The sequence below is a fragment of the Cervus elaphus genome, chromosome 9 (assembly GCF_910594005.1).
Source record: "Cervus elaphus chromosome 9, mCerEla1.1, whole genome shotgun sequence".
Taxonomy (NCBI): Eukaryota; Metazoa; Chordata; class Mammalia; order Artiodactyla; family Cervidae; genus Cervus; species Cervus elaphus.
In genome coordinates, this window is record NC_057823.1 from 70,355,657 (window position 1) to 70,366,672 (window position 11,016).

An 11,016-nucleotide genomic window follows, 5' to 3' on the forward strand; every position below is an offset into this window, starting at 1 on the left:
TGGAGAGAGTAACATGGAAACTTATATTACCATATGTAAAATAAATAGCCAGTGGGAATTTGCTATATGACTCAGGGAGTTAAACCAGGACTCTGTAACAACCTAGAGGGGTGGGATGGGGAGAGAGGTGGGAGGGGGGTTCAAAAGGGAGAGAACATGTGTATACCTGTAGCTGATTCATGTTGATGTTTGGGAGAAACCAACACAATTCTGTAAAGCAGTGATCCTTCAATTAAAAAATAAATTAATTAAAAATTAAAATTAATCATTTGTTGAAGTCATCACATTGTCTAACTGACTCCGTCTGAAAACTTACGGTCAAGAGGCCCTATAAAACATTGAAAAAAAATTAGAACATTAACACATTGAAAAAAATAAAAACATTACTTCCTTTCTTAACCTCCTCCACTAGGTTCATCCTTGTAGGAAATGGCCCTCCATCATTAAGAGGTTTCTGTTTTCTCATACCCCAGTGAGCTAAAGCAGAGCTTCTCAGACTTTAACATACATGCCTGTCACTTGTGTGATATGATTCATTAGGTCTAGGTAAGGCCCGAGAATCTGCATTTCCAGCAAGCTCTCAGACGATGCCATTCCTGCTACTGTGGTCCACAGAGTAGCATGGCAAGGATTCTGTTTAAAATCTCTGCCTTGGGCTTTTTATTCTGTTTTCTAGAAGCCAGGGTTGAATGGAAAGGGCTTTTACCATCAGTCATATCCGTTGCATCAAGCTTTGGGATAATTTTCTATTGTCTTTTTCCTCCCATTTTATATATGGCTTATGTTTTTGGTTCTTTCTTTCCCCCTGTTGTTTCTCTGGCTGTCACGAGCAGAACGTGCCATTGAAAAAAGCTGGCATATGTAATTGATCGTGATAGTATAATCTTTCATTGTTATGCAGTTAGCAGTGTACACATTTGGTTTTACTCTAGGACAGCAGCATGGAGCTATTTAAATTTTAAAATATTAACAGTGAAAAATATAATTAATAGGGGTTGATCTGTTGAATAAAATCCCATTGTGTGGCACATGTGTGCTTGTGTGTGTCATGCCAGACACTGGTAACTGTAATTGTGACAATTGTGTCCAGTGTTGCTTTGCTGGCTATCACCCCTGCTGATTTCTATCTGCTAGTAAGGTGGGTGTGAGAGGAGGAGCAAGAAGAATTATTATATTTCTCAAAGATCCATTATTCTATAGTGCAGGGAAAGGTCTTGGAAGTCCACGCAAGGATAGCAGCTACACATAGTAGCTAGGGACCCTGAGTTGATCATCAAAACTCCCATTAGTGCAAGAGGTGGAACTTTTCTTAATAGAAATTACTGTAAATGGATATAGGAGTCATGGGGGTAATCGACTAACCAAGGCTTAAGCATGTTTGCGGAAAAGAAAAGCCACAAAACAGTATGCCTTCCCCCATTATCCCTTAAACAGAAGTGAGTGGCAATTTGCTGGCAATATATCTCAAATGAAGAAAGAAGCTCTTTAGGATGTCAAGTTGCATGAAAATTGTAATGAGGATACTGATGCTCACTGAATCTGGTAGATAATGTTTTTTATATGAGTTGGATTATTTTCTAAGAAATCACATTTTACTTACTTTGAACTTTCTGTAGTTTAGCCATATTGGTGATATACCTTGGTAGGATGCTGTCTTCTGGAGCTTCTTGGAGAAAGCTCTGTTATTCTTTCTGCTGCTGAGTTTGAAATGTGAATTTGACTATTTGAAATTTTAAAATGTAAGCAATAGTGCCACCCATTGGTGTCTCAGCAGCCTTTTGATGGAGAAGAAAATGGAATTTATTTTTAGGAGATCAATTTCATGAAGCTCTATGTTCCCAGGCCCCATCGATTGTGTTTGTCTCTCAGTGGAGAGCCAGGTTCTCTAATTCTTGTCTTCATTGGGAAAACTGGCCTTGGTGGAATTCTCTAGTCTTGCCAATCCAGAGTCACATGCCTCCTGAGAATGGGGAAGACATACAGATGGCTAGTATGAAAAGATGGCACATGAGAAGATGTTCAGCATCACAAATTATTATTAGAGAGATGCAAATCAAAACTGCAATGAAATATCATTTCATACCAGTCAGAATGGCTATCATTAGCAAATCTGCAAACAATAAATGCTGGAGAAGATGTGGAGAAAAGGAAACCCTCCTACACTATTGGTGGGAATGTAAGTTGGTACAGCCATGATGGAAAACAGTGGGGAGTTTCCTTAGAAAACAAAGATTAGAATTACCATATGATCCAGTGATCCCACTCCTTGGCATATACTTGAACAAAACTATAGTTCAAAAAGACACATACACCCCTATGTTCACAGCACCAGTATTCACAATATTCAAGTCATAGAAACAACCTAAATGTTCATTGACAGATAAATGGACAGATAAAGAAGATATGGTACATATATTTTGAAATACTACTAAACCATAAAAATGAAATAATGCCATTTACAGCAACATGGATGGAACAAGACATTATTTTTTATTTTATTTTTATTATTATTATTTTTTTTTTCCAGTGGGTTTTGTCATACATTGATATGAATCAGCCATGGATTTACATGTATTCCCAATCCCGATCCCCCCTCCCACCTCCCTCTCCACCTGATTCCTCTGGGTCTTCCCAGTGCACCAGGCCCGAGCACTTGTCTCATGCATCCCACCTGGGCTGGTGATCTGTTTCACCATAGATAGTATACATGCTGTTCTTTTGAAATATCCCACCCTCACCTTCTCCCACAGAGTTCAAAAGTCTGTTCTGTATTTCTGTGTCTCTTTTTCTGTTTTGCATATAGGGTTATCGTTATCACCTTTCTAAATTCCATATATATGTGTTAGTATGCTGTAATGTTCTTTATCTTTCTGGCTTACTTCACTCTGTATAATGGGCTCCAGCTTCATCCATCTCATTAGGACTGGTTCAAATGAATTCTTTTTAATGGCTGAGTAATATTCCATGGTGTATATGTACCACAGCTTCCTTATCCATTCATCTGCTGATGGGCATCTAGGTTGCTTCCATGTCCTGGCTATTATAAACAGTGCTGCGATGAACATTGGGGTGCACGTGTCTCTTTCAGATCTGGTTTCCTCAGTGTGTATGCCCAGAAGTGGGATTGCTGGGTCATATGGCAGTTCTATTTCCAGTTTTTTAAGAAATCTCCACACTGTTTTCCATAGTGGCTGTACTAGTTTGCATTCCCACCAACAGTGTAAGAGGGGAACAAGACATTATTATACTAAGTGAAGTAAGTTAGAAAGAGAAAGACGACTATCATAAGATATCACTTACATGTGGAATCTAAAATATGGCACAAACGAACCTATTTAGAAAACAGAAACAGGCTCATAGACATAGAGAACAGACGTGCAGTTGCCAAGGGGGAGAGAGGTGGGTGGAAGGCTGGACTGGGAGTGTGGGATTAGCAGATGCAAACTATTATATGTAGGGTGGATAAACAACAAGGTCCTACTGTATAGCACAGGGAACTATATTCAGTATCCTGTGGTAAACCATAATGAAAAAGAATATTTAAAAAATGTCTATATGTGTATAATGGAGTCACTTTGCTATACAGCAGAGATTGACACATTTTAAGTCAACTGTATTTCAATAAAAAATTGTAAAGATCCCATCTCCAAATGTATAATGCTGCGTTAAGCAGCAGGCTCCATGCATTGGGAGCCTGTACAACTCCAGTTCTTTAAATATTCATAAGTAGAAGCCAGATGTGGTAGACTGCTGTGGATGGCTGGTACTCACACTATTCCCTAAGGTCTTTGGTGAACCCCCATTAATAGGACACACTAATAAGAATGGACTTTTACTGAAGATTTCATGAGGAAATAGGGAAGTTGATTTGCATCAGAGACCACACATTAGAGAACTAATAAGGTCCTCATTCCTCTTCTGTCCTCTGCCAGTGACCTTGTCATTCTTCCTCTCTTACTCCAAACAGCCTCTGAAGATTCTTTTATTATCCAGCTTATTCAGCTTCTGTCCCCAATTTATAGACCCCTGTCAGCAAAGCCAAACCCTGGAATTAGCCCCAGAGTGATCATCAAGTGCCTCTTGGAGGCCTTCTTCCTCATCAAAGCTTATAATTTAGTTATTCATCCAAGTAAACAATTTTGGTGGTGGGTGGGTTCTCCCATTAAGTAGATTTTTCTCCATATTGTTACATAAAGTATACCATTCCTGCTTCCAAAAATGATTGTGAACCATTAAGAGGTTCAGATATACGTGAGAATATAAGTGAGTAGCTAATTACATAGTCTGATAACAGACATCTTTCAGTTTGTTACTGATTGTCCTGTTGTCCTTCAACAAAGTCTTTCAGTCTCTCCAAGTGGATGTATGTGCTCAGTTTACCTTTCTTCAATCGCTTGGCAACCCCCTTCCTATATTCCTGCTGAGGCTGCCAGCTGGCCTTGTTCTTTCTGGAAGCACTCTTTCGTTCTCTCCCTTTCTAGGATTTCTTAGACTTCCCAGTTGCTGTTACACTTGAAAGGTGTTAATGAATGACAATGATGTAATGTGTTATGGCTGCAGGGCTATTTGCATTTAAATGGGAACACTTACATTTACACAAGTCTGTGTATTTTTAATTAATTAATTAATTTTTGGCCCTGCCACTTGATTTGTGAGATCTTAGTTCCCCGACCAAGGATTCAACCTGGGCCCTTAGCAGTGCAAGAATGGAGCATAAGCACTGGACCACCAGGGAATTCCCAACATTTACACAAGTCTGAGCCCAGAAGGATGAGTTATTGAGGAGAATTTCAGACTTGGGGAGGGCCAATGAGGCAATTGTTTGGCTGCATATAACCAACATTGTACATGGAGGGTTAGATGCACTTTTTAAGATAGTTGAGTGAGCGAGAATGAAGTGTAAACTGAAAAAAAAAACCAACAACACATGACATTAGAGAATCTATATTTGATGCTTGTATGAGCCACCACACAGGTTACAAATGTGGTCACATCTCCTTGACTACCTTGTTCGTTATTGTATCCCTAGTGTTTTTTTTTTAAAAACCATTTTATTGAGGTGTTATTGTTATACAAAAAGCTGTACATATTTAATGTATACAACTTGATGAGCTTGGAGATAAATATACATCTGTGAAACCATTACTACAATCAATGCCATAAACATCTTCATCATTTCCAAGCATTTCCTCCCACCCTCTTTATTTATTTGTTTATTTATTATTATCTTTTTATAAATCTATAGTTTTATTAAGACAAAAAAGTGACAGTGTTGATATGAAATTTACATTTAAACAAAATTTTTCACAGAAACCTAACACATGCCTAAAAATTACAATGGAGTTCTAGATGCAGGTCTAGACGATGTCAAGAACTGATGGAGTGCATGATCCAAGACAGCATTTTGGATTTTAGTTAATTCTTAGGATTAAAAAATTTGTTTTGTTTTAAAGTGAACCACTGTCTCAGTATGAAAATTAAATCTTCTCTTGAGAAGATTTAATTTTTGAAATGATTCAACTCTTGAACTTGTGCTGTCAGTGACTAAACCCTGCCACCAATGGTTTCAAAGTTCAAAAAAACAGAGTTTCCAAGAGTTTTCTACCCTTTGAGCACTGGTCCTTGTCTTTCCCTATCTGCCTACCTCCTATACCACTCTCTGCCCTTCCCTAAATACTTCAGCCAGTGGCTTGGGTGGAGAAACTGATATTTACAACTTCATAATTGGAAAAGAAAGGGTCTTGTCAACTTCAAGAATTAGCTCCTCGCAAAAAAAAAAAAAAAAAAAAAAATTAGCTCCTCTAAGACAGAATGATCCTCCTGTATACATTCAAGAAGACTTTTCCCTCTCAACCAGTTTCCATCCCCCAAATGGCAACTTTGTTAACTTCATAACTGGCTTAGTCCTTTGCTGGGACCAGCATTAATCTCAGGCAGGGAATACCTTGGCTTCTAAGTTTCAGACATTCACAGCTTTTAAATAGTCTCTCACAGTCCTCATTTAGGTGGCCAATGACACTTTTTGAAAAGATACAATATTCTGGACACAGAACCTGATCATCATTAGTTGCTTTTTCCTTTGTTGCACAGTTTCTTCAAATTTTAACAAAAATGATCCTAACTCCCATCTCCCTTCCTTCCCACCCTATCCCACCCACGCTACACAACACACCAGTAATAGCCAAAAGCTACACACATTCTATGCTGTAAAAAATGCAGAGTTAACCTTCTTGGGAAGAAGGCTGTGGGTTGTGGAGATGCTCTTTGAAGATCTACAGTGTCTCTTGCTCTTCCACATCCCACTCTACAAGTTTTGTCCATCATAGAAGACCCTTTGCTTTTCTTAGTGAAGTTAAGAATGGGTTGCATTGAAACACTGATTCTTCTTCCCCTCCACCGAGATGGGTATGCAAACTATACAGCATGGAATGACTTTAAAGCACTTAGGCTGCTGTAGGGCACAGAAACTATACCGGCTCTTCAAAGCACATCTTCTCAAGCCACCTTTATGGTGTCAAGACAAGTAGAACTCCTTCTCTCCCCACTTGAAACCCACAGTCAGATGTGACAGGCGCTGGTATTCAAGAGAGTTAATTCTTGTTATCTTTTTTTGTCATTATCCTCTGAGGGTAATGCCACGTCAGCATTTCCTTATAGAAGGATATGACAACCTGTAGGCCCTTGACATTGGCTTCCTCGGCAGGGACCAGGTCAGCCTCATCAGAGTTTTTCCATTTCATCAGAAACATGAGTTCTCCACTGGAGTCTGTAGCTCCAATAATCCGCTCAGGTTCCAAACCCCAGGCAAAGCCTTGTGGCTTTTCTGAGTCTTTTCTTCTTTGGTTTGCTCTCCTCCCCCATGTTGTCTGAATCAGAATCAGCTTTGCACTTGCCTCCATCTGATTTATCTGTCTTGGGTGCTGTTTTCTGTGACTGCAGAAACTCAGCAGTGAGGTCAGGGCAGTCAGGTTATCTCCCGACTCCCATGTGTCGTCCTCATCTGAGACCCCCTTTCACTTTAGGAGATACTCCACTTGGCCGTTTACTACTTGCCTGTCTAGAACTTTTTCCACCGCATATTCCTCTTCCTCTAGCACCTCCTCTACTTTCTTTCTTCTTGTTTTTTTTTTCCTCACAGTGCCTGCCCGCTTTCTGGTATAAAGGGTGACGGCTGCTCAGAGCAGCACCCACAAACCCGAGAGGAATCAGCGCGGCACTACTGGCCGGGGGAGTGGTGACTGTGATGGAGCACTCAGAAGAGCGACCCTTTCTGCGCAACACATTGTCCCTAGCGGTAGGCACTATGGTGTACAGTCGGTCTCTAGGACTTACTCATCTTGCCCAACTGAAACTTCGTACCCTTGACCAATACTTCCCTGATTCTCCCCCCTCCCCTAAGTTTTGAATGGTTCCCGGCATACAGTAAGTCCTTAATAATTATTTGTAAAATAAATGGATGGATACATAGGTGGATGAATTTTTTTTTTCTAATATTGCTGAAACTCTTCCTCATATGCAGGGACCCTAAATATCTTTCTCTCGAGGCTTCCATAATTTGAAAATGTCTACCAATTCCAGAAATTTTTCTTATTCTCAAAAGACAGATGGAGCAGCCAGGCTTCTTTTGACACCAGGGGGCCACCCCTACATTGTTCCAACTCTTTCTTTCCTGCTGCCTGACTGTGTCACTGGAAAACCTGTGTTCTGCACAATCCTAAGAGACTGGTTCACCTGAGGGGACCCTAGGGGTTCTCTAGGGAGGACACCCCACTCCTTCAGGACCAGGGTGAGTGCATGTGCGTGTGCATGTGCAGAACTGAACCTCTCCATAGGTTCATTAGCATAACCACAAATGCAAAAACAAAAACAAAAAATTTGTTCAACCCTATTAAAGTCAATATGACGATATTAATTCTTAAATCCTCTTTAGAAAAAATTATTCCAAGCCATCACCTACTCAATGGACATGAGTTTGAGTAAACTCCGGGATTTGGTGATGGACAGGGAGGCCTGGCATGCTACAGTCCATGAGGTCACAAAGAGTCGGATAAGACTGAGCAACTGAACTGAACTGAGCTGAACTGATTCCAAGCCTAGCCCATTCTGCAAATCAAAATCTAATTTTTCCTTTTATGCCTATAATCTGAGGTTGGTTTAAAACAATCAAGTCTTTGGGGATGAAATTAGATGATTTCTTTCTCCTGAAGGGTAGGGGCACTTAGGAGAAAAGTCTTCAGGAGCACCTTCAAATTTTTGCCTTGGGAAGGACCAGTGAAAAAGCCCTAAAGAGCAAAAGTATGTGGTGCCTCTCAGCCTATAAAAATAATGTTCTTTTGGGGAAAACAAAACAAAAAAATCCCACCACCAGTTCTGTCTCAATGATGCTAATATGCTTTGGGGGAATCATATTCCTTTTAAGAGGAGCTTCATTTACTCTGGATCTTCCTCAACCAAGCTGATTGTCTTGAGCTTTACTCTTAAGCGTTAAGTTTCCTTTCATTTTCTAAATACACTGAATTAACTTATTGCAGAGATTAATTTAACACTAGTGATAAAACTTGGATTGGTTGCTTGCTTGTTCTAAGAAGAATCCCCATAACGTTTTAAAGAATAAGATATAAAGACTTTTGCTCAGTGCTTGGCTCATAGAAAGCATTCAATAAGTATTAACTACTGCTATTATTATTGTTATTGCTGCTACAACTAGTATTGTTATTAGTGGCCTGGCATCCAGTCCTAGTGGTAGGTATTTATTATGAGAAAGAAGTGGAGTTTAGTGACATACAACACATGTAAAGTGCTTAATATAGTCTTTGACACAAAGCAAGCATTTAGTTAGTTTAAACAAATTTAGAAAATGTGAATGTATTAGGGTAGATTTGGCTGCTAAAATAGAGACTAAAATTTAATGGCTTAAAGAAACATAAATTTATTTTTCATTCATGTTACAGTACCAGTTGAGTGTTCCAAGTGTTAAAAGTTTTCAGACAATTTAGCTGTGAGCATGTATCAAAATTTTATTACAATTAGGCACAGAAGGGAAATGGACCCTAGAAAGGCCACTTCCCAAATTTACTATTGGTAGGGACATTTGATAGGAAGAGAGTTCAGTTAGATAATCATTGTTAGACTAAACACAGAAAGAAAAGAAAGTCTGGTTAAAGGTCACTAGACCCTTGATTGACAGCTGGCAACTGAATGTGTGGGTAATTGGGCATGTGGGTAATTGGTTTCTGAGAGCAAACCTTAATCCCATTAAAGTTCACAGAAAATTGCTTAAGCATTTTATCAGGAATGTTAACTTCTCAGAAAGAGGTTATGAGCAAAATGGTTTTGCCTTTCAGACCAGGTTTGGAACAGTTTCTCTTATGGGTGGGACCATGGCCCACTCTGCCCTCACTCGTCATTCAGGTACTCTGGTTGATGGTAGCTCTGCCATTTTCAGTATATGGCTTTAATGCTATTCTGGTCATTGTCAATAGCCAGTGAGAAAGAGGAAAAGAACAGAGATTTCTTGCTAAGAAATCTTGCCTAAGGAACTGAGCCAGAGGTGGAAGCAGAATTTTTGCTCCCACATCATTGAGAGCTTAGTTACATGATCACCAAGCTCCCAGTAGGGTTGAGAAGTGCAGTCTGGACATCCAAATCCTGGCTGCAGGACTTTTACTAGGGGGTGAAATGGAGTTTGGGACAGTAGTGGTTTCTGTCACAATGAGGATGTGCTCAGCCTTTCTGCACCTACTGCCTCTGAAGCAGTAGTTGGCAAATTATGGCCTGCAGGCTAAATCCCACCCATAGCTGTTTGTATAAATAAAGTTATATTGGAAACCCATGCTCATTCATTTATGCAATGTGTATGGCTGAATTCACACTACACTAAAGGGTTGAGTAATTGAGACAGAGACCCCATGCACCAAAGCTTAAAATATTTATTTTTTGGCTTTTTTTTTAATTTAATTTTTTTTATTATTATTATTTTTTTTCTTTTTTATTATTATTATTATTATTATTTTTTCCAGTGGGTTTGTCATACATTGATATGAATCAGCCATGGATTTACATGTATTCCCAATCCCGATCCCCCCTCCCACCTCCCTCTCCACCTGATTCCTCTGGGTCTTCCCAGTGCACCAGGCCCGAGCACTTGTCTCATGCATCCCACCTGGGCTGGTGATCTGTTTCACCATAGATAGTATACATGCTGTTCTTTTGAAATATCCCACCCTCACCTTCTCCCACAGAGTTCAAAAGTCTGTTCTGTATTTCTGTGTCTCTTTTTCTGTTTTGCATATAGGGTTATCATTATCACCTTTCTAAATTCCATATATATGTGTTAGTATGCTGTAATGTTCTTTATCTTTCTGGCTTACTTCACTCTGTATAATGGGCTCCAGCTTCATCCATCTCATTAGGACTGGTTCAAATGAATTCTTTTTAATGGCTGAGTAATATTCCATGGTGTATATGTACCACAGCTTCCTTATCCATTCATCTGCTGATGGGCATCTAGGTTGCTTCCATGTCCTGGCTATTATAAACAGTGCTGCGATGAACATTGGGGTGCACGTGTCTCTTTCAGATCTGGTTTCCTCAGTGTGTATGCCCAGAAGTGGGATTGCTGGGTCATATGGCAGTTCTATTTCCAGTTTTTTAAGAAATCTCCACACTGTTTTCCATAGCGGCTGTACTAGTTTGCATTCCCACCAACAGTGTAAGAGGGTTCCCTTTTCTCCACACCCTCTCCAGCATTTATTGCTTGTAGACTTTTGGATAGCAGCCATCCTGACTGGCGTGTAATGGTACCTCATTGTGGTTTTGATTTGCATTTCTCTAATAATGAGTGATGTTGAGCATCTTTTCATGTGTTTGTTAGCCATCTGTATGTCTTCTTTGGAGAAATGTCTGTTTAGTTCTTTGGCCCATTTTTTGATTGGGTCATTTATTTTTCTGGAATTGAGCTTCAGGAGTTGCTTGTATATTTTTGAGATTAATCCTTTGTCTGTTTCTTCATTTGCT

General features: G+C 39.6%; 1 pseudogene; it reads right to left on the minus strand.

Moving 5' to 3' along the window:
• Positions 1-6,590: 6,590 nt before the first annotated feature.
• LOC122700813 lies at positions 6,591-7,830 on the minus strand (annotated as a pseudogene).
• Positions 7,831-11,016: the final 3,186 nt, after the last annotated feature.